The 27,237-nt window shown below is 35.4% G+C and overlaps 1 protein-coding gene and 1 long non-coding RNA gene across 18 annotated transcripts in view; one reads left to right on the top strand and one right to left on the bottom strand.

The window, feature by feature from the left end:
* The window catches only part of Ptp52F (Protein tyrosine phosphatase 52F), a 922,788-nt gene that overhangs the window by 5,015 nt on the left and 890,536 nt on the right, over positions 1-27,237 (bottom strand). Inside the window, exons 18-19 of one of the 17 annotated variants that reach the window (XR_011395840.1) lie at positions 10,357-10,492; positions 10,092-10,245 (exon numbers count right to left, since the gene is read on the bottom strand). The exons of 15 other annotated variants lie outside the window; for them this stretch is intronic. The gene's annotated coding sequence lies outside the window, so the exon portion shown is untranslated. Of the gene's footprint in view, positions 1-10,091; positions 10,246-10,356; positions 10,493-27,237 lie in introns of those variants that run through there. One more of the 17 variants, XR_011395839.1, reaches the window with a different exon arrangement.
* Positions 15,402-17,574, top strand: LOC138856870 (uncharacterized). Its single transcript, XR_011395853.1, has 2 exons — positions 15,402-15,673; positions 16,682-17,574. It is a non-coding gene; the product is annotated as an uncharacterized lncRNA (long non-coding RNA).

The following is a 27,237-nucleotide window of genomic DNA, read 5'->3' as shown; positions in this document are numbered from 1 at the left end:
CAACATTACTAGGCATACCAGCTGGAAGCATTTCAGAGAGGAACACAGGAATAGGAACAAAACGCAAAAGGCACAAGGACAACATTCACACATACACCCTCCAAAAAATACCCTACAGAACCAAAGTGAGCGTATTCCACTTTTATTTATTTGAGCACATACATATGTTTGTCCGGAAAATACAGTTTGTCTTAACATAAACTTTAAAGTATGTATGTATCCACATACATGTATTGTATATAACATTTTTTGCTTATATACGTCCATTACCATCGTATATTTAAATATATTAAATTCAACACAAAAATATATAAATAAAAGTAAACATACAAACATATAGCATACTTTAGTGCAAAAATATACATATATACTTATTCATAATACGTACATATATTCGTGTTTATTCTTTATACATATATTGCCAAACGCAATATATACCATATATATTAACAAGCGAAATTTAGAAACTGTAATGTATGGTACATACGTGACAAATACAAATTTGCACATTAAAATATTTACATATAGCCAAGACGGTAAACTACCTGCGCATTATCAATTCTCGCTTTATTCGTACCACAAAAATAATATGCATATTTAATAGATCCATACATACGGCAAACAATCTGCCTATGCTTATATATTTACCTTATATACATTGGGTCAGTTCGATTTGCAAATTTTATAAAATAATTGAAAAAATTACCTATTACTTCAAAAATAATTAGACGGTCAGTAAACAAATAAAATATTAAAACAAGTAAGGAAGGGCTAAGTTCGGATGTAACCGAACATTTTATACTCTCGCAAAGTCAAATGGTATACTCGTTTGAGATTTCTTTGTGGATTGACTGATATTTTCGGTAGAAGGTCAACTATAGGTACTGGGGTCCACATATTCAGTACCTAGGGGCTTGAACAGTTTTGGTTCGATTTAGAAAATTTTTGGTCACAAGGTGGCATACTTTAAACGTATTATTCACGCAAAGTTTTACGCCGATATAATCATTGTTGCTTGATTTGCATAGTGGAAAGTGAAAGAATCAAGTGGTATTTAAAATGGTGTCATATGGAAAATAGGCGTGGTTGTAATCCGATTTCGCCCATTTTCGCACTATGACATAGAAACATGAAAAGAACGTTACGCACCGAATTTGGTTGAAATCGGTTAAGCAAATCTCAAGATATGGGTTTTCACCTAAAAGTGGGCTGTGCCACGCCCACTGTCTAATTTTGAACGCGGTTCCAATAAAGTCATCTTATACCATCTCAGAGATAAAATTTAATGTCTCTGGCGTGTTTAGTGCTTGATTTATCGCGCTTTTAGTAGTTTTTAACAGTACCGTTATATGGGGAGTGGGCGGAGTTGCCACCCGATTTCAACTTTTTTCACACCGTCAATAGAAGTGCTAAAAACATTTGCTTCCAGTGAATTTTGTTATTATAGCATTAGCGGTTTAGGAGATATGCACATTAAACCTATTAGAGGCGGGACCACGCCCACTTTAAAAAAAAAAATTTTAACTGCAGATGCCCCTCCTTAATGTGATTCTGTGTACCAAATAACAGTCTTGTATCTTATTGCGGAGCTTAGTTATGGCAAGTTATTTGTTTTTGATTAATGGCGTTTTGTGGGCGTGGCAGTGGTCCGATTACGCCCATCTGCAATACCAACCGTCTCACGGTACCATGAAACATGTCTACCAAGTTTCATAAAGATATCTCAATTTTTACTCAAGTTAGAGCTTGCACGGACGGACGGACAGACGGACGGACGGACAGACAGTCACCCGGATTTCAACTCGTCTCTTCATCCTGATCATTTATATATATATAACCCTATATCTAACTCGATTAATTTTAGGTGATACAAACAACCGTTAGGTGAACAAAACTATTATACTCTGTAGCAACAGGTTGCGAGAGTATAAAAATAAACATATTAACAATATATAATTTATTAAAAAACAAAAAGCGGGATTAAACAAAAAAAAAAAAATTCCATCAGCATACTTACAAACATATGTTACATATATTGGTATACCTATACAATTTTACATATATTCTAAGTCCTTATAGGCAATTATCCAGCAATACCCCTTGTTCTTTGGCAAACAAAAACAAGCAGGATTGCATACAAAAAAAACAAGCGCATTGATCTCTCCAACGAGCTCTCAATTGCATAAAAAAAACACACACATTCGCACAAACAATCCGTGCATACTTATGTACAAAGTGTATTGATCTCTTCAACGAGCTCTCAATTTCACGAGCACATAAATATATACTAACAACCCCGTGTATTAGGGTGTACCTAAATACATCAACATAAGGGCATAAAAAGTATTATTGAATTAAAAGTGCGATTTTTAATAATTAAATTAATTAAAGCAATACATTCAAAATAAAACCACAACCAAATCATATTGCTAGTAAATACAGTTTACACTGAGCAAATTTTAATAAATTTTGGCAAATATTTTAACATACAAAAAAAAAAATTATGAATGAGGATAAACTTCAAATTACACCTGCAGAAGCTACACGCGCAAGACAGGTTACCACAAAGCAAACAAAAGGCAAAAATATTTGTGCCACCAAATTCATTTCTGAGAGTGACAGACTAACACGATACTGCACTCGATTTTCATCTTCACCGATTCAAGACATCTCTGAATCGTTATTGGAAATAAAAAAACAAAATATTGACAATTTTTGGACTCGTCTCCAAACGGCTCATGACGCCATAGTGGATTATGACAATTCAGATCTACCACACGATTTTAAATCATCGGCTTACGCACTATACGAAAACTGCTTAGACCAGTACGAAGAAACAAAAGCTATGATTTTTGATCAATTAAAGCTAATAAAAGCGATTGCACCTACTCCACATCCGAGAGTAGAGCTGCCACAATTTCAAAGTCAAGAGGCAAGTTCGGGCATCCACCTCGAGGTGCCCGCATGTGACACAGAAACATTTCATGGAGGTTATGAAGAATGGCCGTCCTTCCGGGACATGTTTACAGCCGTTTACATCAACCATCCAAAATTATCAAAAGCGCAAATATTGTATCACCTCCGATACAAAACAAAAGGTCAAGCAGGCATAATAGTCAAACAGTTCGCACTTAATGACGACAATTTCAATTTGGCTTGGGAAGCTCTAAAAGCAAGATATGAAAATGAAAGAATATTGGTCGATAACCAAGTAACGACACTAATAAACTTGCCTAAAATTAAAAAAGAAACAAGTGAAGAATTTATTAGACTACAATCCACTGTTTTTAATTGTTTGTCGGTTTTATCGACACAAAATATTCCCACAGACAGCTGGGACCCTATTCTGGTAAATATATGCACCGCGGCATTACCAGAAAAATCGTTACTTTTGTGGGAGCAATCGCTCTCATCTCGGAAAAAATGCCCAACATGGCAGCAAATGAAAGAATTTCTAACTACCCAATATGAAATAGCAGAAAGGGTAGTCAAAAAACTACTTAGAACTAAAAACGTTCAAAACGATCTAAAAAGAAGCTTCAATAGACCCCAAGCTAGTAGCATAAACAATTTAAATAGAAGCTTCTTCAGAAATCAAACGTTCACATCCGAACAGTACAAACAAACGTCTTTCGAACTGTGTACAGGGGGGCATAAGCTCAAATCTTGCGAGAAATTAAAAAAAATGAATATTACCGATCGAAACAATTATGTACGAACAAAAAGGCTTTGTACAAATTGCCTATCAAATGTACGTACATTTAAAGAGTGCGAAAGCAAATTTAATTGCGTTTATTGTCATAAACGACATCATTCTATGCTTCATTATAACACATTTTCCAGCTCACCCCCAAACAGCGCAAATATGAAAAGAGCCACGGGTTTAGTTGCAACAGCAAATCCCGAAGTGCGAAATCCCGATAATTGCCAAGAAGCACCATGCTGCTCAAAGGCATTAAAAACCCAAACGCTACACAGCGAAAAACAAAGTAGAGTACTACTACCAACAGCAGTCGTCTCCATCGAACATCGAGGAGGCTGTTTAAACTTAGAGCCTTAATAGACCAAGGATCACAACGATCTTTCATAGCGTCTAGGGCTCAAAATAGGCTACAACTGCCAACAAAACAAGCCAACTTTGAAATTACAGGAATGGGCGGAAGAGTAGTTCAAAACTCTAATAAAATCTGCCTCATTACCTTAATTTCCCCCCAAGCGGATAAGCACATACAAGCAGAAGCTATAGTCTTACCGCAACTTACAAATATGCTTCCAAGCTATCACATAAATAGCAAGCATTGGCAAAAGGTTTCACACCTAAAGCTAGCAGATCCCAACTGCAACACTCCCGCTCAAATAGACCTTCTATTAGGCAGCGATCTCATACCACAGATAATACTCGAAGGTATTGAGAAAATTTCAAATACCCTTCTGGCACAAAACACTATTTTTGGGTGGATCCTAAGTGGACTAGTTTCGGAACCAGTTACCACCATGACCACTCAGGTTGAGGAAATCTCAAACGAATACCTCAATTCACAATTGAAAAAATTTTGGGAGTTAGAAGAACTCCCCCCCATATCAATCACAACCCCTGAAGATCAGTATTGTGAAGACTTTTACAAAGCCACAACTACTAGATCAGATAATGGTCGGTACGTCGTACGACTACCACTAAAGCAAAAATTTCCCAACACCATCGCCTTAGGTCACTCTCGCACCTCTGCAATACAGCAGTTTCACAGTATGGAAAAAAACCTACTTAAAAAAGGCGAACTCAAACCAGTATATGATGGTGTGTTGGAAGAATATCTCCATTTAGACCACATGGAGGAAGTAAGTCCATGCGAAAAAATCATAAATGGCAAATATTACTCATTTTACTTGCCTCATCACGCAGTAGTAAAGCCAGACAAAACAACAATTAAAGTAAGAGTTGTCTTTAATGCATCAAGATCCACCAGCTCGGGGAATTCCCTAAATGATATCCTATTTACGGGACCCACGCTCCAACCAGATTTAATGCTACTAATTTTAAATTGGCGTATATTCAAATACGTATTTAACGGAGACGTCGAAAAAATGTATAGACAAATAGCCGTACATAAAGACGATCAAGATTTTCAGCGAATTATTTTCCGAAAATCTCCCAATAGTCCACTCCGCGACTATAAATTAAAAACAGTTACCTTTGGCGTCAACTGTGCTCCATATCTAGCCATTCGTACACTGCACGAATTGGCAGAAAACACCAAGTCAGAATTTCCTCTGGCAACCCAGGTGTTAAAAACACAAACGTATGTAGACGATATCTTGTCTGGAAGTCACAGTCTTCACAAGCATACGAGTCACTATCACAAGTGATACAAGCCCTAAATACCGCAGGGTTTCCGTTAAAAAAGATAACGGCGAACCACCCTAATATCTTAAAGGACATACCTAATGAAAATTTGTTAGATACTAATTTCCTAAAATTCGAAAAGGAAAGTACAACAAAAACTCTGGGGATCCAATGGAATGCGATATCTGACCAGTTTTCATACACTACAGAGTCAATATCAGCATTATCCGCAAAAAAATTTTTGACCCCGCACTTCCATATATAATATCGTCCGCAATATACGAGTAATTGTCATAAAATGTCCAAAAATCGACAGTTCACTTACTATAGTGCCTCATAGTTGCCTAAATTTTCATAATCAAATACAATTCAAAATTAAAGTTAAGGAATCACCATACTTGCAATGTGATACAGTGACGCACCCAGACTTACAAAAAGCAAAGGTCGCACTTATCGCATCTATCTAAGCGCTCATCATACGGGTAGTTTATGGGAAACACTTGTAAAAGTTGTAAATCTCACTTCAAAAAAGTGAGCGAAAATCTCAAATCTTACTCTCGCAAGATCCCTCTTCAAAAGTTTGAAAGGAGCACCCATTCTGGCCATATCTGAGCCAGGCGTGGAGTCGCTATCCTCATAAGAAGATAATAAAGAGATTGTAAATAATTGCTGATAATACAGAAAAGGCAAATCATAAACAATCCGCATAAAAAATTGATAAAAGAAAAAATCGTAAATACAAACAAACAAATCGAAATGCATAATACAGCCCATATGTTTAATAGTAGGCAAAATATTCGCCTAGGGGGCCCAGGATGTTTAAATGAGTTTAAACTCCCTCCTCCAAGTGCACCACTCTACCCGAAAAAACTGACACACCCTAGTGAAACACACCACACCTGTGAACACTCAAGGAATTTCACCCCACACAAGATGACACCACATAGGACAACACAACATACCAATACATTCGCTTATTAGACCGCTAATACAGCGATCCTGGACATTCGCTTATACACACTCGATTAAATAGTGATCCTACGCGCTAACTTCTTCTCTGCGGTACAGCGCGTCGACGACAAACCTTCATTGTTCGGACATCGTTTTCGCGAAATCAGCTGGTTGCACAACTATTTACTTTTATTAAATTTTAATTGTTTAATAATTAATAATTTGGTATACAAATAAATTTGAACGGAGTTCAATTATACAACTAAATATTCGAGTGCTTCCTTTAACCCTATTTAAAGCTAGTGAAAATAAATTTCGTGCTCCCAATAAATTGGGTATATTTTTAATCAATATTTATTTCGAGACTTGCCAAAGATACCTTGGTGGAGGATATTAAATCTTACATTTCGTCACGTTTAAAAATCGATGATATCAATATACGTAAATTTAACTTCAATTATGATAGAAGTATATCATCGTTTAAAATAGACGTATCTCTTGAAACATTCAAAAAGATCTTAGATAGTTCATTCTGGCCACCTGGGGCTTTTGTACGCGAATTTAAACCTAAACTTAGAAGTCAAACTGAGGAAAACATTCTTAAATTACCAAAAGCAACCACCGATATAAAAAACTGATTGGTAGAAATTCGCTAAGCATTTTTTTTATCAAAATGTTAGAGGTCTTAATACAAAATTAACTGACTTGTATTTGAACAGTTCCAATTTTAATTTCCATATAATTGGATTTACAGAAACTTGGTTAAAACCTCACATTTTTGATAATGAGATTTTAAACAGCGAATTTAAAATTTTTAGATGTGATCGACTGAACAGAATCGGTAGAGGTGTTCTATTTGCCGTGCATTTCTCTATCCCATCTGAAAATATTCTTGTTCCAGGGACCGACTCATTTGAATTTAAATGTATTAGAGTATAAGTTAATAGTTGCTTTATTTATTTAACCCTATCTTATATACCACCCCATTCGGACTTATCTGTATACATGCAGCATGCTTCTTTAATAAATAGTGCTACCTCGATGGCAAATAATGCAGTTTCAATAATTGTATTGGGTGATTTCAATTTACCGTCTGCTTCGTAGAAACCTTTCGATGACTATATCGTGCCGATTTGCAATCGGTCATGTTTTAATGAGTTTTTCGAAAAAATGTCCGAGTTGGGTCTGAACCAAATTAATTTGATTCCGAATAAATTTGGTAAATGCTTAGATTTAGTATACGTTGATACCTCTGCAAAGTGTTCCGTTATTCAGAGTAATCCTCTTGTTCTACCAGAGGACTCATATCATCCTGCTTTGGAAATATCTGTCGAAATCTCAGTCATTTTACGGGATTATTATCATCAAACTTCGAGCTTCTGTACTCGGTTTAACTTTGCAAAAGCTAATTTTAAAAAGTTAACTACAGAACTTTCTACAATAACATGGCCTAATTATAATGGTGACATTGAATTGAGTGTCTCTTATTTTAATAACATTATTATGAAATTATTTGAAAAGTATGTTCCAATAGTAATTGTTAATAAAAGCAAAAGTATAAGTCCGTGGTTTTCGAAAGAGTTATATAAATTGAAAAACAGAAAAACTCGAGCCTTTAAACATTTTAAAAAAACCGGTTCACTTGTCGACTATTCTAAATATTCTCTATTGCGTCGACAATATTTTGACCTAAACAAAAAATGTTATAATAATTACTTAAATAAAGTAAAAAAAAATATTGTAAGTAATCCAAAATCGTTTTATGATTTCGTCAACTCCAAACGCAGGATTTCCAAATTTCCGTCCGCAATGAAATACAAATCTATCATTTCAAGTGACAATGATATTATATCCAATATGTTTGCAGAATTTTTCAAGTCAAACTACTGTAATAATTCTTCCAAAACTTTTTCTTATCAGCAAGTGCTGTGTTCGAATACTTTAATTAACGCTCCAATTATTTATGAAGAAGACGTCCTATTTAATTTAAATAAGTTAAACCATCTTTTAGTTATGGCCCATACATGGTACCCTCATGCTTCCTAAAAAATAGTGCCAAATATATTTACCTGCCTTTGACAAGGATATTTAATTCCTCTCTTAAATACGGTATATTTCCTGCAATATGGAAACAGTCATTTATAATCCCTTTGCATAAAAGTGGATTTAGATCCAACATTGAAAACTATAGAGGTATCGCAAAACTATCAGTTATACCTAAACTTTTTGAAGCTATCATCACTGACCATATAACCTTTTCGATTTCTCCGTTAATTTTCTCATCTCAGCATGGATTTCGTAAAGGGAATTCGACTATAACAAACTTACTTGAATTTGTAAACCATGTATCATTGGGTTTTAGGGAACATAAGCATACGGATGTTATATACACAGACTTTAGCAAAGCTTTCGATAAAGTAAATATCTCGATTCTCATACATAAACTTGATCTGCTGGGCTTTCAGCCAAGATTCCTTCAATGGGTATCTTCCTATCTTTATAATAGAACACAACGAGTGATATTTGAGGATACACCTTCAGATACAATTAATGTTTTTTCAAGTGTTCCGCAAGGTAGTCATCTTGGCCCGATTCTGTTCTTGTTGTTTATTAACGATATATCTTCAGTAATAGAATTCTCAAAAATTTTATTATACGCTGACGACGTAAAGCTTTTTAAATCATACACTTCAACTGAGGTGTCTGTTGCAAACAGACTTAAACAATTTGGTTGCATGGTGTGATAGAAATGATTTGCCATTGAATCTCAATAAATGTAAGACGATGTGCTTTTCCCGTAGATCTGCGCACCCCTCTTCTTATGTAATAAAACACCATCTTCTGGAGCAAGTTTTTAACTATGTTGATTTGGGAGTTAATATGAACCCTAAGCTTAATTTCAGTCTTCATATTGATACCATGGTCTTGAAAGCAAAAGCTGTCCTCAGTTTTGTTAAACGTTGGTCTAAAGAATTTAGAGATCCGTATATTACTAAAACACTTTATACAACTTTGGTTAGACCTATATTGGAATATGGCTCTGTGGTATGGAGCCCTAGCTACCAAATCCATTCTGACAAGTTAGAGTCGGTTCAAAAACAATTTTTACTTTTCGCCTTAGCGCATTTCCGATGGGATGCTAGGATAAGTCTACCTCCATACACTAGTCGTTTAAAACTTATTAATCTACCTACACTTTCTAGTCGTAGGGAAATGCTTGGCATAATATTCTTAGTGAAAATCTTGAATGGAACAGTTTGCAGTTCTTTTCACCTGTCTGAAATCAAATTTAATATCCCGGTTCGCTTTTCGAGGCAGTTTAGACCTTTACTGTTAAAATCCTGTAGATCAAATTTTGAACTAATCGAGCCATTCCGCCGCATATGTCATGATTTTAATTCTCATTCCAGCACATTTGACTTATCAGACTCACTTTTCAAAATTAAAAAAACTTTATTGTTTTCTCTTAATGAATGAAAATGTAACAATTTATTATATTGTAACTATAAATCTTAGCTGTTGAAATTTTTGTTTCTGTAGCTGAGCAGTTTTAGATCTCAACACTTAAAAAACTCACTTGCCTTTTCTGACTCGGCTAATTCCGCAGGTATGCGGATTGCGCCCCTCGCGTCGGTTGCGCGGGAGAAGGGTAATCGTTGGGTTATTATTATTATATATACAGATAGACGGACAGACAGACGGACATGGGGACATGGGGACATGGGGACATGGACATAGGATTTTCTTCTAGGTGTTACAAACTTCGTGGCAAACTTAATGCACCCTGTTCAGGGTATAAAAATTCGTTTTCTTCTCCAGAATCTTCATCTGTGTCATCTGTATTACAGTTTTCAGACGGAAATATTGTAATAGCGTCGGATAACAGACACTTCTCATGTTTCTCCAATCAGTCCAAAATTTTATGCAGCTGCAGACCGCGCTAACGTGTAGGTCTAAAGAAAAAGAAACAAAAAATTCAATCCCATCCAAATGCAATTGATTTTACTACTGTCGTTTTTAAACAACATAAAATTCTTAAGGTAATTTTTTTATTCCATACTCACTTCGAGAATGTCATGTTGAAAACCTGTTGAACTAAGATCAAAATAGCAGACACAGCAAAGATCGCATTGGACTCACTGCACTAACTGAAGATGTGGATAATACTTGTAGTAGTCTGTCGTACCTCTAAACCTAAAACTAAAATAGCAATAAGTGTGTTTAAACAAATATCTAGTACCTATACTTGTAATATAACCTATAATATAAGTTATTTTGTCGAACAATGATTGTTGAATTCTTGGAAATCGCGAGACAAAGTGTTCGGTCACATCCGAACTTAGCTCTTCCTTACTTGTTGTAATTGACCATTTAAAATAAAGAAATTAGAAATAAAATTGATTTGCCTAAATTAATATTGGCTTATAAAACACCATTTTGCTTGTAATTTTCTTCCGATTTAAAAAAGAAGAACAAAATATAATAAGAAGAAATACAAAGAAAAGAAGTTGTAAACGGGAATATGAAGAAGAAGCTAAAAGCATTGAGAGAAAAGAAATAAGAAATAAATACTTAACTATATGTAAGTTAACGAAAAGGAAAAAAATAAATCTTTATTAAGTGTAAGGTTAAGACGAAAATGATAACTACGTAAAGACAAAGAAAGAGATGAGAACAAGAACAAAAACGGGGAAAACTTTCTTTGTGATGGCTTATAAATTTTTTATAAAAATTCATCATGGATTATTATTGGATTCGAATCAAATTTGGCATGTTATTATCTTGTGTATATTTCTACATTTACCTAATTAAGTCTGTTTAAATGTGTGTCTACTATTTTGGTGAACATCATCCAGATATTAACACCTTTAAAAATATTAACACTGCATTTACAATCGCTTCAATAATTTAAATAAAAGGCGATGTGCTTCGTATACGTATACAAAGTTTTATTATTGACATTATAATAATTAATAAACGACCATCTTTTTTTTATAAATAACTGATCATAAAAGAAAAGATTTTGAAATATAATATAATTGAATTGGATCGTTGAAAGTCGGCGGGGCGGAACGATGTCGATCGAATTGTTATAATACGAAAGAGGTGATGTGTCGCTCAGTCCCGTCGACGATAAGCGAATGTGTTTTAACGAAAGATGATCCAATTCCTTTTGTATAGTTGGTGAGGTCGGATGTCATCGTACGTGGTGTTCTCAAATGTTGAGTGTGGCGGTGTCGTCGTTTGTGGTGAGATCCTGTAAGTGTTCTCAGATTTGTTCCCAGGTGTGGTCTGTATGGTGGTTTATATTAGGGCGTGCCATTAGTTTCCCGGGTAGAGCGGTATATTTGGAGGAGGGAGCTAATATTCTTTTAAACATCCTGGGCCCCTAGGCGAATATTTAGCCTAGAGGAGGGTGCGGCATACATGCTGTAAGTGTAAGAAACTTTTTGCTTTTTTGTTGTAAATGGATGTTATGTATTTATTTTGATATGGGAGTTGGTGCTTGAAGTAGTAATTTTTCGTGTTTATTCGATTTTGTAGTTGGTTTTCCTTTATATTGTATTAGCGATTTTTTCTTTTATCGGTTTATTATGCGGATTTTTTATTATTTGGTTTTTCTATATTAGCGACACTTCTCTGCAATTTCTTTATTTCGGTGTATAGGATCGCGACTCCACGCCTGGCTCAGATATGACCAGAATGGGTGCTCCTTTGAAACCTTTGAAGAGAGTACAATGATTGGCCGAGAATTGAGAACGGCTTTTTTTCGAGGTAGTAATGTGGTAAATTCGATATATTTACATTTATAATATCCATCTACTTTTTATACTCCCGCAAGATGTTGCTACAGAGTATAATAGTTTTGTTCACCTAACGGTTGTTTGTATCACCTAAAACTAATTGAGTTAGATATAGAGTTATATATATATAAATGATCAGGATGAAGAGACGAGTTGAAATCCGGGTGACTGTCCGTCCGTCCGTCCGTCTCTGCAAGCTGTAACTTGGGTAAAAACTGATATATCTGTTTCTTGATACCGTAAGACGGTTGGTATTGCAGATGGGCGTAATCGGACCGCTGCCACCCCCACAAAACGAACACACCTCTGAAGCTATAATAACAAAATTCACTGGGAACAAATGTTTTTAGCATCTCTATCGACGGTGTGAAAATGGGTGAAGTCGGGTGACAACACCGCCCACTCCCCATATAACGGTACTGTTAAAAACTACTAAAAGCGCGATAGATCAAGCACTAAACAAGCCACATACATTAAATTAGATCTCTAGGATGGTACAAGGTGATTTTATAGAAACCACGTTCAAAATTAATTAGTGGGCGTGGCACCGCCCACATTTAGGTGAAAGCCCTTATCTTAGGATCTGCTTAACCGATTCCAACAAATTCGGTACATACTATTCTTCTCATATTTTTATGCTATAGTACGAAAATGAGCGAAATCGGATTACAACCACGCATATTTCCCATATAAGACCATTTTAAATTCCATCTGATTTTTTCACTTTCCACTATGCAAATCAAACAACAATGATTGTATCGGGGTAAAACTTTGCGTGAATAATGCGTTTGTGACCAAAATCGAACCAAAACTATTCAAATCCCTAGGTACTGAATTTGTTGACCCCAGTGCCGATAGTTGCCTTTTTACCGAAAATATCGGTCACTGTGTAAGACGTTTAATTGAAATTCATATAATAAAATAGATAAATAAAACTCTCGATAATAGTATGTTTGTGTCAAAAAATGTGTTCTATCGAATCAATATTTCCTACAGCCCTCATATACCTAATATGAAGATTTTTGAACTTCCGGGTGACTTTATATCGCATATATCGGCCAATATGTAAGTTATTTCAATAAAAATGAGAGAGCGTGTTTTACTCATAACAAGGTATTTTTGTGCCTAGTATGGATGAAATCGAGTGGAAGTGTAACTAATATCAGGATTTTCGAACATTCGTCTGACTTCACTCCATATGATTGGTGATGGTATGTGAGGTACCTTATTGAAACAGTGGGAGCATTTTATTAATCTGTGGCATGTTAGTAGTATGTAGTATTGATAAAATTGGTAAAATCGGGTTAATGCTACCCTCTACTTCCTTATACTACTTATAATACTTCTCGTATGTCGGTCAGTGAGTATTCAATTTTTTTTATATATAAAAATTTGCTTCCAAATATGTTCTCTATGTTCGAGTATAGCTGAGCAATGTAAAAATGTATATCTTTCTCTATCCCCAATATATATATGATTTCCGTCTTTCCTCTTGACTTTAAACCGTTCCGGTTGATCAAAATGTGATATTTTAACGAAATTAAGTGGATAAGATTTCGTTAAAATTATGTGGTTTAACGCTGAATTAGAAAGAAATTAGTATATACCTTGACCCTAACCTCCCACCTTCATATAATGAATTCCTATTCTCTGGTAAACGTTTGGCACATAGGTAAGCTTATAATATAATTTTTAGCCACTTTGGTAGAGTTAATTTCACATTCATACTTATGTATATCTCACTTCAAGCAATAAAACTGAGACTAAGTTTATGGCCTTTTATATAAGTCAAGAAGATACCAAATTTGATTGTAATTAAACCACTATTTCATTTAGTAATGCATGTTTAATACTTTCTCAACATTTTTTTAATATAACATTTGCAGGAATTTCCTGGCCTTTGAATCTATCTCCAACATATTTTATGTAAAAGATTAAAACTTCCGTTTAGCGAAATCGGTTAACGAATTTTCCAGCTCACATATACTACTTATGGTATAATTTTTTTCGTTAATTTGATAATTTAATTAATTTAAATGGACAGTTTTTCTTAAAAATAAAGTGGCATATCGCTGCATATGAATGAAATTGGTCTGGTTGGGTTTAAACAGTATAACCCTAATATACTGATTTCCGCTTCTTTGGTACAACCTAACCTCATATACCCCACATATTAAATCTAACCCCTTTGGTTCAGTTTATATCACATATATTATTTTTGAGTTAAATAGCTTCTTTTTATTAAATAATGAATGTTGAATTCTTTCGCAACATTTTTATACTTTCACAATATGTTGCAACAGAGTATAGTTTTGTTCACCAAACGGTTGTTTGCATCACCTAAAACTAATCGAGATAGATATAGATTTCTATATATATATATTACTTCTAATATTTGGTGATAATCTGTGGATAGGTATATTTTCTCAGCCATCATGTTGAACTGATTACAAAATATACCAGACAACAATGTAAAAGAGTTTCTTAGAATGCTGGACTTTGTATAGAGGAACGATATATTTCTAGGAAAATTCGCATGAAATAAATATTAGTAGTGTAGTATCAAAAGGGCTAAATACACTTTTTATGTGGTTATAGATAAACTGCGAACCCATCGGTTTACATGCTACTGTCTATTATTTCAGTTTTACGTCACATTTTAATATGAAGGTCATGAGGTGAACTGTAAACTCAAGAAAATGGCATTTTTACCCAGCGCTGTTGGCAGCTTATGAAAAGTTTAGATATTAAGACATAAAATAAGAAAATCTACATACCTGCTCTACATATGTGTAAGTTAACAATAGTTAACTAAGTCAGTCTCTTGAACTGCCAAAATTGCAACCTATGCAGTTTGGATTTCTGAATGACCGACAGCCGCAATTCAACACCTTGCAGTAGCCACCGACCGTGTGACCGGCGGATGTAACGCAATGCCTTACACAAGCTTAGGCGTCAGCAGAAACTTAGAAAAGCAGCGTCAATGGCAGTAGCGGCGATAGTAATAGTAGGTTATAAATAAGAGAAATGTTATTTTAATAAAACAGTTTAAGAACGGAACTCAACTTGTGCTTATTTAAAATAACATAATTCCGTGGTAGTCGACAACACCGTCGCTATCGCATAATCGGAAATATTATTTAAATAGTTAGTGGGTAGTCGACAACACCGTCGCTACCAATCACAACGCACATAAGTATTCAAACTACTTATAGTAAAAGTAGCGATAATAAATAAATAACTATTATTTAAATAGTCCGTGGTAGTCGACAACACCGTCGCTACCGAATAAAGGAACAATAAAAATTTAAAGATAATAGAAATATAACTGGCGCCCAACGTGGGGCTCGAGAAAAGTGCTGTCAAAAAAAAAATAATAATAATAACAAAACCCCATCGTCATTGTCGCGGTACATGAAATTCGTCGTTACGAGAAAAGTACTGAATTTAATCCGCAAATTGCCATTCCAACGTGGAAGAAAGATTACAAGCAACGTGCAAGAAGGAAGATCGGAACCAAGGAGGAAGAAAGAAGATCACAATCAACGTAGAAGAAAGAAAATCTCAATATAATTATGTAAGTGAAACCCCTTTTCATATCCGCCATATATCGACTCTTTAGTAGTATTTGTATTGACTGTAACTGAATGACTGTGTAACTGTCGACTTAAACTAACGAATCAAACGCGGGCAAGATATGAATGAACAGCAGTTGCAAGGTATTATCTATGCGGCCGTTAGTGCCGCACTGCAGGTTCAAAGAAAAGAATTCGAAGCCAGGATAGAGCAGCTTACAAACCAATTCACAACTGTGACAGCCCCCGAAATCAAGGCCTACGAGCCAATAAAAATTATAGACGGTGTCGAATGTCATGAAGGGCTGGATGCAGTTAAGTCGGTCCCAGAGTTCGATGGCTCACAGGAACTATATGTGTCCTGGCGGGAGGCAGCATCTCAAAGAATGTCTGATTACAGACGCCAGAGCGTAAATTATTTGACACAAGAAAAAAATGATGTATCCCAATACAAAAATCAACAAGATCAAGCTGCTTATGATGCAGCGGCAGAAATAGAAGCTGAAAATGTAGCCGGCTATGAAACAGATACTCTTAATTTGTTAGCGGAGAAGGCGATTGGAATCCTCCATGCCAGTTCACATATTTTCCCGAATATTGCTACGAGGCAAATAGATCGGAGCAACGCTTATCGCCAGAATATGGTCTTCGAAGTGGGAGAAAAATCCAACAAGAGGTTGGGCGAGAAGGTCATCCCATTGCATATTGAAGAGAAGGTTGACGCTGATTTAGGAACAACCGTTCTTATTAAGGGGAGGGTGGTTCACAAGGACAACCTCAAATGAAAACTTCCGATACAGTTATTTTGATACAGTTATTACAGAGGCGGTTATGAAGGAGGGTTTTAAGAGAGTTACAATAACCCAATTGCTTAGGATAGCTAGAGTTAAGGTTTTAGCGAATAAAGAAATAATAATTTTTGTAATCAGCTTCCCTAGAACTAAGTTACTATGTAAAAATATTACTATTTTTTCCCATATCGCATGCTGGCCGTATATTGCACTTGTTAGATAACATCATAGCTGACTGTGAAGGTAGCATCACCGCTGTTACTTCTTGCGTTGACACGCCAATGATAACGTTCTGTAGAGATGCCGTAAATGGAACCTGCGCGCAAGGTCCCCACTCTGACATCGTAGCCCACTGTGCTACCAGGTCCACTGATTTAGCCACCATCTCTGTCATAGACGACGGTATAGTGGTGGTAAATGATGCGCTGGTCGAGGTTAGCGTAGATGATGGCCCTGAAATTTTTGTGAACGACCCTTACCTTATTACGTTTAAACGCACCGCCTTTATCAATGGTACAAAACATGTCAACTTCAATGACTATCCGAAGAGACTTCCCCAACTGGCGACTTCAGCGCGACTCAACGTAACCTACCATCATGCCCTGCCAAGCTTACCATTCCTTCACAAGTTGAGTAAAAAGAACTTGCAACGCATCTCCGAACTACGCATACGAACAATTGCTACACCAGTCGTTACCGCCGTAATCTGTGCCATTATCTCCGTAACCACAATCGGATTAATCGTTTTACTGATGCGTCGGCGACGAAATAAAACTTCGGAGGCTGTGCGGCGAGTACTGGAAAGGTTGGGTATGGCCGAGGACGCCCATATTTTGGAAGAGGGAGTAGTTAACAATAGTTAACTAAGTCAGTCTCTTGAACTGCCAAAATTGCAACCTATGCAGTTTGGATTTCTGAATGACCGACAGCCGCAATTCAACACCTTGCAGTAGCCACCGACCGTGTGACCGGCGGATGTAACGCAATGCCTTACACAAGCTTAGGCGTCAGCAGAAACTTAGAAAAGCAGCGTCAATGGCAGTAGCGGCGATAGTAATAGTAGGTTATAAATAAGAGAAATGTTATTTTAATAAAACAGTTTAAGAACGGAACTCAACTTGTGCTTATTTAAAATAACATAATTCCGTGGTAGTCGACAACACCGTCGCTATCGCATAATCGGAAATATTATTTAAATAGTTAGTGGGTAGTCGACAACACCGTCGCTACCAATCACAACGCACATAAGTATTCAAACTACTTATAGTAAAAGTAGCGATAATAAATAAATAACTATTATTTAAATAGTTCGTGGTAGTCGACAACACCGTCGCTACCGAATAAAGGAACAATAAAAGTTTAAAGATAATAGAAATATAACTTGTATACCATACTTAATTATATGTAAGTTTTTGTTAATTTAGCCTTCAAGAGCAGACCTTTCAAAATAGGTACCATAGATCCCTGTTTTAAAAAGCCTTAGACAAAAGCAATTTACGGAGGGGTTTTCCGAGCACTTAATTTTAATACAGTGAAATAAACTACTAATTTCCAAAATATAAATATAACTAAATAATCTGTATTATTATGTTAGTGAATATCTATGTAATATATAGGTTTACAAAAGTACGTAAGCTGTGTGTACAAAAATATACCATCACAAAACTATTATACTCTGTAGCAATATGTTGCAAAAGAATAATAAATATCAGTACACTGTGTTTGTAGTTTCAGTTACACTAGATTTCTTGACTAGCAAAGTACTGTATTCAAACTAATTTCAGTGTATTAGTTATATAGTGTTTAAACTATTGTTATATACAGTGGCAAGTAAAACCGTATTATATACAGTGGCGAGCAAACACATATACATATGTGCACCAGAATACCATAGTGCCTATACACCGAACAGGAAAGGTGTCATAGCAAGGACTTACAAGGAGTTACAGTGAAAGAGAGCAGCACCTAGGATCCAACATTTCACACCCAGACGGACGGAATTATATAAGTATTTTATATAATAAGCCATTTATTATTTATTAATTATGCCTAGATTAAGTAGAAAATTTGTATTAGTAAGTCGTCTTCAGAATAAAAGACGTATGAGGGTTCTTCGTGCAAACTCTTTATATAGAGATAGTGAGCAGTCACAAGATACTGTAAGTCACGCTAATCATAGATTAGATTCCGACATACGTCTGTCCGAACAAATTATCAATACAAATCGACATAGAACCAGGCGGGAAAATCTCGAGGTACAGTTTTTGAACAAAATTTAAATACTAATTCAACATAGGGCAAGAGAAATACTCGAGGTCATAGATCTCGGCACGAAGACGAGGTTCGATTTGTTAAGCAAGTTGTTAATACTGTTCAACAAGGCGGCAAGATCCACAAATTCGCTCTGAAGAGCAAGTAAGAAATACTCGAGGTCATAAATCTCGGCGCGAAGACCCCGAGGTTCGATCTGTTGAGCAAATGAGAAATACTGTTCAACATATCAAATACGAAATACTCGAGATCATAAGTCTCGTCGTGAAAATTCCGAGGTACGTAATGATGAGCAAAATAGGAACACTAGGGATCATAGAGAATTTCGCGTAAGAAATCCTGAGTATAGGAATTTAGAGCGCATTCGTGATCAAATGCAAAGAGGACATGGAAAAAGAAATCCTGAAATAAGGAGAGAGGAGCGTGATAGAGAAACACAACGTCGACAGCTTAGTACGAGGGGTATGAGGGAAGAAATTTTGAATCAGAGACCTCTTAGAGAAAGTCAAGTTCGCCTTTGTAGAGACAACCCGGCCAATAGGCAAATTGAAAACGAAAGACAGTCCCAGCGAATCCGATTAACGAGAGAAAATAATGTTATAGAAAATGATTTTAGTGGCAGGGTAACAGATTTCAAAACATTTATTTACAAAATATAAATAAGGGTCCTACTGAAATATGTATTTGCTGCGGCGGATTTTGGTTTTCACACCAAGTTCGAAAATTAAATTTCGAAACTATTGCGCAAGGTCACCCGAATGCTGCATCCGCCTTCAATTAAATGCAAAAATATGTTTAGCTAACGGTCTAGACTTTCCTGAAATACCGGATTGTTTGAAAGATTTAACCCTAATTGAAGAACGTTTCATAATGCCTAGATTGCCTTTTATGACAATCCGTCCGTTAGGATATCAAGGTCAGAGTTCACTCAAAGATGCTGTTGTTAATATAACAATTTCTGTTAATAATATTGTGACATCTCTACCAAGATCCTTTGATGAGGCTCATGTGATACAAATTCACTTAAGAAGGCGTTTGATGTACAATCATGATTATATGATCGATACCATACGCCCCGCAAAGATTATGGAAGCTTTGCAATTCTTACTGAATACCCCTCTGTATCGTGAGCACAATATACATATTAATTAGAACTGGATTTCAGAATTTAATAACCAAGAACAAGTTCCATTTGTTGCATCTGCAGAGGATTCCCGATTGGTTCAATCTTTTTATGATAATCCCTCAGGAAATAATATTCCCACGGGTCTTTCACTTTCATAGCTAAATCCAGGCGGTCAAGAAACTCTTTTGGACAATATTCCTGTAGAAAACTTAGACTATAACCGTTTAGTTATAGCGCCAGGTGAAGGACAAAAACCAATTGATATAATTCAAAACAATATACACAAGAGGCTCTGAAACATATAGCAAAATAATACGTTCGGAAATTCGCCGTTTTGACAGAAGAGCGTGTACCAATCCAAAATTGTTCTATGACTACAAAGAATTAGAACTGCTACAAATTAAGAATAGTACATCCATTTGCCTTAGAAAGTTTTCAGGTCGCAACTGAGTTACGGCCCAAAATCTATTAAATGAAAACTTTGTTCAAAACTTGATTCAACACGATGATGGTTACAAGGTTTTGAAAAGCCCTAGATCGTCTCCTGCACTCTGAGAAGCTGAGAAGAAAAAGGCGATCGCTATTATTCGCCAATTTGGGCTTCCAACCTCCTTTATCACTTTATCGGCTGTTTTCTTTATCACTGAATCGCAGTGGGTTGAGCTTTTGGTCATCGTCTCTAAAACTGTTGATTCTAAAGATATTTCGGAAGAGGAAGCCAACAGTTTAATAACCCAAGATAGATATCGATTAATTCGGTCAGACGCGGTTACTTGTGCTAGATATTTTGAATACCGCTATCGACAAATTCTTAAGCTTTTTAAAGATAATGCCGGAATTTTTTGAGAGCATTTCGTCACAAATTTCTACTGGAGAGAGGAGTTTCAACAGAGAGGTTCCACGCATGTACATGACATGTATTGGCTTAATAATGCTCCCAGGACTCAACCTTCAAGATCCTCAGACATTCCCTGATGTCATTAGTTTTATTGATAATTATATTTCTACAGATGGTTCGGTTAGCCACATAGAAAATTATTTGGATTATCAAAAGCATAACCACACTCGATCTTGTACTAGGGAAATAAGAGGACAACAGTTTTGTCGTTTTGGTATACCATATCCACCAATGCCTTCACCGCAAATACTGTTACCTCTTACAGAAACAAGTCAAAACTCAGAGAGGCACAAGGAAAACTTTTTCAAAATTCAAAACCTTTTAAATTCAAATATGACTACAGAAGACATTTCTAAAAAGAAAATTACAGGATCGTTTTATAAACACTTATGATCCTCTGATTTTGGAACTCCATAGAGTAAAAAGGGATATCCAATATATACGGGATGCATATGCTTGCTGTTCATATATGCATTGGGCTCCATCTTTTGGAAGAAAGTAATACAGAAATATTTATTAATACCTCTCGACATGAGGAACGTGTTCGAATGGTGAAACCTAGAGCAAAACTTCACAACCTTCCTTCAGGTTCGACTGAAATATTCGTAGCCGGTATTTTAGACCGTTATGTTCAAAAGTCCGATCAGTTAGAAATTATTTGCTTAGCTAATTTTGCGTCTATGTATATATATATTAAATCTAGTAGAAGCACAAGACAATGATCATGAAGAAGAAGAGAAGGAAAACGATAATTTAAAGCGGGGTTGTCATGCCTCTTAAAGACGGTATCGGTTTTGTTAGGAACCGTACAAACCTTCTATTATGCGGTATAGAAGGTTTAACATAGATTTGGCCAGAGTTGCGTATTTCCGCGAAATGGTAATGCTTTACTATCCTTGGCGGAATGAACAGCAAGATCTCATTGTAAACGATAATGAGCAGACTTGCATAACACATCGTATTCTAATTGAGGAAAATCAAAAAAAATATGATATTTTTGAGCAAAGAGAACCAGAAAATGTTCTAGAAAGTCCTTATAATGAAATAGACTTAGAGGAAGGTGCTCAAAATAAACTACCTATAGTGAAAAATGAGTTCAGAGTGTTGGCACTTCCAGAAATAAATCCAAATATAAATTTGCTGGACTTGCATGGTGAAGATTCAACAGATAATGGCACTAAAACTGATTGCAATATTAGACTTATTAAACTACCCGCTTTAATTCCAGTTGAGGAATTATTTTCTTTACTTCAAAGTCTAAATACTAAGCAAAGAACCTTCTTGACACATTTGACGCACCAGCTAAAAACAAATCGCCCATTTTATGAGTTCATTGGCGGCGGTGCAGGTGTAGGAAAGAGTCGTTTGATATCTGCAATATATCAAGCACTTAACTATCGTTACAGTTCTACACCTGGATCCAATCTAAGTTCTTCTGACGCAGTTAATTCATTGTATTCCAGACTTATCGATTTAAAATTAATCATAATTAATGAAATATCGATGGTAGGTGCTCGTATGTTTAGCTCTGTTGATGCGAGATTAAAACAAATTTTCAAAACAGTCGGTGGTATACCGATCATAGTGTTTGGTGATTTGAAGCAACTCTCACCTGTTGGAGATAGGTGGATATTCTCTCCTAATCCTAATGATGCATACAGCACTTTAGTTGGTTCCCCTTTGTGGGAGTTATTTAAATACTTTGAATTAACAGAAATAATGAGACAACGGGAGGATCAGGCTTTTGCAATTGCATATGGCATCTGGTATTATGACAAATGAGGACATATCACTCATTGAAACTCGAGTAGTTCATTTCGAAGAAGTTCCCGATGATGCCATACATTTATTTTGGTCCAATGAAGAGACAAATAATTTCCATGCCCTTAAGCTGAGTTAATGGAATTGGTATAAGTGAAAATGAGAATATTTTGGAAAGAGTTAAACTTTTCAAAACTTCTGAAATGCAGGGACTGCCCTATGAATTGACACTAAAAACATCCGCCAAATATATGATTACATTGAATATAAGCACGTGGAATGCCTTGGTTAATGGGGCAGCTGGACAACTTATGAAAATTGATTTCCATTGTTCTTTTTCAACAATTCTGTGGATTAAATTTTTGGAACCTTCTGTTGGTTTGATAGCACGATCAAAAAGACCTCATCCTTTAGAAAGTTCTTGCACACCAATTGAAAAAGTTCTAAAATCTTTTCAATATAAAAGAAATGAACAAATTTCAATAGAAAGAAATCAGTTTCTAGTTGTTCCGGCTGAGGGAATAACTATTCATAAAAGTCAGGGTGCCACATTTAATACAGTTGTAGTTCATACTCGACCCAGAATGCTTAGAGCTTGCAGTCGAGCTACTACGGCAGAAGGTCTATTCATCATAGGAAATTTTATCCCTTCTAACAAATTTTCTGAATCGGATCCTGTATTTAAGTAACTGAGGGAATTGAACACAAATTAAGCTCTGACAACAAGTTTCAGTTTTTTGAATTCCCGAACATCAGGACATTAAATTTTATTCCATAATGTTCAGAGTCTTCATGCTCACATTAATGCTATAAAAAGCGACTGTTTGATGCTGTCTTCAGATATTATATGTTTTGTAAAAACTTGGAGTTATCCTTGCGAAAATTGTGATATACCAGGATTTACCCCAATTAACGAGCTAAGGATAGATAGCACGGAAACAACCAACAGAAATAAACGGGGCATTATAATATATGCAAAGCATAGTATTGCTTGCTCTATAGAATCAAAGGCTGTAAAGAAAATTTATTCAGGCCGCAAAATTTTAGAAATTAAATGTTTCAATATAAATATTCTGGTTCTATATAGAAATTCAGTTTTCTCTGTCAGACAATTAATTGTAGAACTTCAGGAAGTCCTTACTTCTGAGTTAGGCAATCAAAATGTGCTAATTGTTGGAGATTTCAACATGTTTTTTAATGTCTACAAGGAATTCAATGGGAAATCTGCTCCAAGAAAAAAACTTTAGTTCCCTGCTTGGTGTAGAATATTTAACTACACTTGCCGGTACACAAATTGATTGGGCATTTTCAAACACGGGCCCTTCCCATGTTAATGCAATTACTTTTGAGACAGTGCACAGCTATCAGACGATATTTGTGTCTGTATTTCCAACTAAAGTTTTCAGACTAATTGCAATAGTTCTTAATTTTTTTTTTTTCAAATATATATTAAGAAATGGTATAGCAATTTCGACAGTAGTTTTTAAGACCATTTTAAGAAAAATATGTAAATAATCTAATTAGGAAAATTTAAAGTATATGTATAATTTGTTATTATATAAAACATTATTGTATAAATATATGATAGAAACTAAATAGTATAAGGAGAAAAGAAATATAATTTGGATATATGTATAAGAATCTATATAAAAATTTATGTTTAATATTGTAAATATTATATACAAATTAATATAATAATATAATTTTTAAAGTTGTTAATATTTATTATTTTAAAAAAATGTTATTCATTGTCAAAAAACGATTTATTTTCATACTCCTCAATACAGTTGTAATTAATTCTATATAAAATAAATTATAAGCGTATACAACAAAACACAAGAATGATTGCTCTAATTATTAAAATATATAAAGAAATCTCAAACGAGTATAACATTTGACTATGCGAGAGTATAAAATGTTCGGTTGCATCCGAACTTAGCCCTTTCTTACTTTTTATACTCTCGCAACCTGTTGCTACAGAGTATAATAGTTTTTTTCACCTAACGGTTGTTTGTATCACCTAAAACTAATCGAGTTAGATATAGGGTTATATATACTTATAAATGATCAGGATGAAGAGACGAGTTGAAATCCGGGTGACTGTCTGTCCGTCCGTCCGTCTATCCGTCTGTACAAGCTGTAACTTGAGTAAAAATTGAGATATCTTTATGAAACTTGCTACACATGTTTCTTGATACCGTAATCAAAAACAAATAAATTGCCATAACTAAGCTCCACAACAAGATATGAGACTCTTATTTGGACTCACATTAGGAAGGAGCATCTGCAGTTATCCCCTAATAGCTTTAATGTGCATATCTCCTATACCACTGAAGCCATAATAAAAAAAATTCATTGGGAACAAATGTTTTTAGCATCTCTATCGAAGGTGTGAAAATGGGTGAGAACCCCGCCCACTCCCCATATAACGGTGCTGTTAAAAACTACTAAAAGCGCGATAAATGAAGCACTAAACAAGCCAGAGACATTAAATTTTTATGTCTGGGATAATATGAGATGACTTTATAGGAACCACGTTCAAAATTAGTCAGTGGGTGTGGCACCGCCCACTTTTAGGTGAAAACCCATATCTTGGGATCTGCTGAACCGATTTCAACCAAATTAGGTACATAATATTCTTCTCATATTTCTATATTATAGTACGAAAATGGGCGAAGCCGGATTAGAACCACGCCTATTTCCCATATAACTGCATTTTAAATTCCATCTGGTGTTTTCACTTTCCAGTATGCAAATCAAGCAACAATGATTATATCGGCGTAAAACTTTGCGTGAATAATACGTTTAAAGTATGCCACTTTGTGACCAGAAATTGTCTAAATCGAATCAAAACTGTTCAAGACGCTAGGTACTGAATATGTGGACTCTAGTGCGTATAGCTGACTTTTTATCGAAAATATCGGTCAACATAGAACAAGGCGGTAAGATCCACAAAGAAGTCTAAAACGAGTATAACATTTGACTTTGAGAGATTATAACATGTTCGTTTACATCCAAACTTAGCCCTTCCTTACTTGTCTGAAGTAAGGTTTGAAGCTTTTTATATCTGATTGTCATAAACCACCCATATGAGAAGCGCTTAGATATATGCGGTAAGTGCCACCTTTGCTTTTTGTAAGTCAAGGTGCGTCACTGTATCACATTGGGAGTAGTGTTATCCCTAAACTTGATTTTTGAATTTTTTTATAATTATGAAAATTTAGACAACTATGAGGCGCTATAATAAGAGAGGTGTCGATTTTTCGATTTTCTTCGGAAAATTTTGTTATGTGTCATGTTAAGTTATTTGGCAAGTAGTAGCGCGCCACATAGCTCAAGATTTTTGAAGCAGGATTTTTGTATTATTATTGGCAACAGCCATCCTGCAGGGTCGAAAAGTTGTTGCGGATAAGGTTGATATTGGCTCAGTAGGATATGAAATCGCATTCCATTGGATCCCCTATGTTTTTGTTTACTGCCCTTTTCGTATTTAAGGAAATTGGTGTACAACAAATTTTCTTTTGGAATATTTAGTAATATAGTTAGATGATTCGGTTGAATTATATATATTTGTGTTTTTAACACTGGGGTTGTCAGAAGAAGCTCTGACTTGGTGTTTTGTGCCAATTTGTGTAGTGTTGAAAAGTTGTGGCTTTAGTGGTAGTCGTAAGATGTACCGACCATTATTTGATCTAGTAGTTGTGGCTTTGTAGAAGTCTTCACAATACTGATCTTTTGAGCTTGTAATTAATATGGGGGGGAGTATTTCTAACTCCCAAAATATTGTGAATTAACATGATGTGAAAACTGGTTCAGTAACTAGCCCACTTAGAATCTAACCGAATATAGTATTTTGGGTATTTTGCCCAAATAAGGGTCGTTGAAATTTTTTCAACACCTTCAAGTATTAATTGCGGTATAAGGTCGCTGCCTACTATTATATCTATTTGAACGGGGGCATTGCAGTTGGGATCTGCTAGCTTTAGGTATGAAACCTTTTCCGAATGCTTGCTAAATAATTTGTATCTAATATATTGGGGAACATCGCCGAGAAACTAGGACCTCTAAAAACTTCAATTCGAATCGCATAAAGTTTTGAATAAAAAATTAAATGTTTTTTTTTTCTTTGGTTAAAACAAGTTAAGCTTTATTGTACTAAACTATTGAGTTTGCTTTTGCAATTTTTATATGTATGCGCATGAGACAAGGAATTTGTACAAAGTCTTTTTGTTTTTACAAAACTGTTTCGGTCGATAATAGTCAATTTATTTAATCTCTGGCAAGATTTGAGCTTATGCCACCCTGTACATAGTTCGCATAACGTTTGTTTATACTGTTCGGATGTGAACGTTTGATTTTTGAAGAAGCTTCTATTTAAATTGGTGTTGCTACTGGCTTGTGGTCTGTGGAAGCTTCTATTAGGTTTTTATCTACCCTTTCTGCGATTTCGTATTGGGTAATTAGAAAGTCTTTCATTTGTTGCCACGTTGGGCATTTTTTCGAGATGAGAGCGATTGCTCCCACAAAAGTAAAGATTTTTCTGGTAAAGCGGCGGTGTATATATTTACCAGTATTAATTCCCAACTGTCTGTGGGAATATTTTGTGTCGATAGAACCGACAACCAATTAGAAGCAGTGGATTAAAGTTTTATAAATTCTTCACTTGTTTCATTTTGATTATTAGGCAAGTTCATTAATATCGTTATTTGCTTATCGACC

The sequence above is a fragment of the Bactrocera oleae genome, chromosome 4, assembly GCF_042242935.1.
Source record: "Bactrocera oleae isolate idBacOlea1 chromosome 4, idBacOlea1, whole genome shotgun sequence".
Lineage (NCBI taxonomy): Eukaryota > Metazoa > Arthropoda > Insecta > Diptera > Tephritidae > Bactrocera > Bactrocera oleae.
The sequence above is the reverse complement of the archived record's forward strand: the minus strand, read 5'-3'. Positions and strand labels throughout refer to the sequence as shown.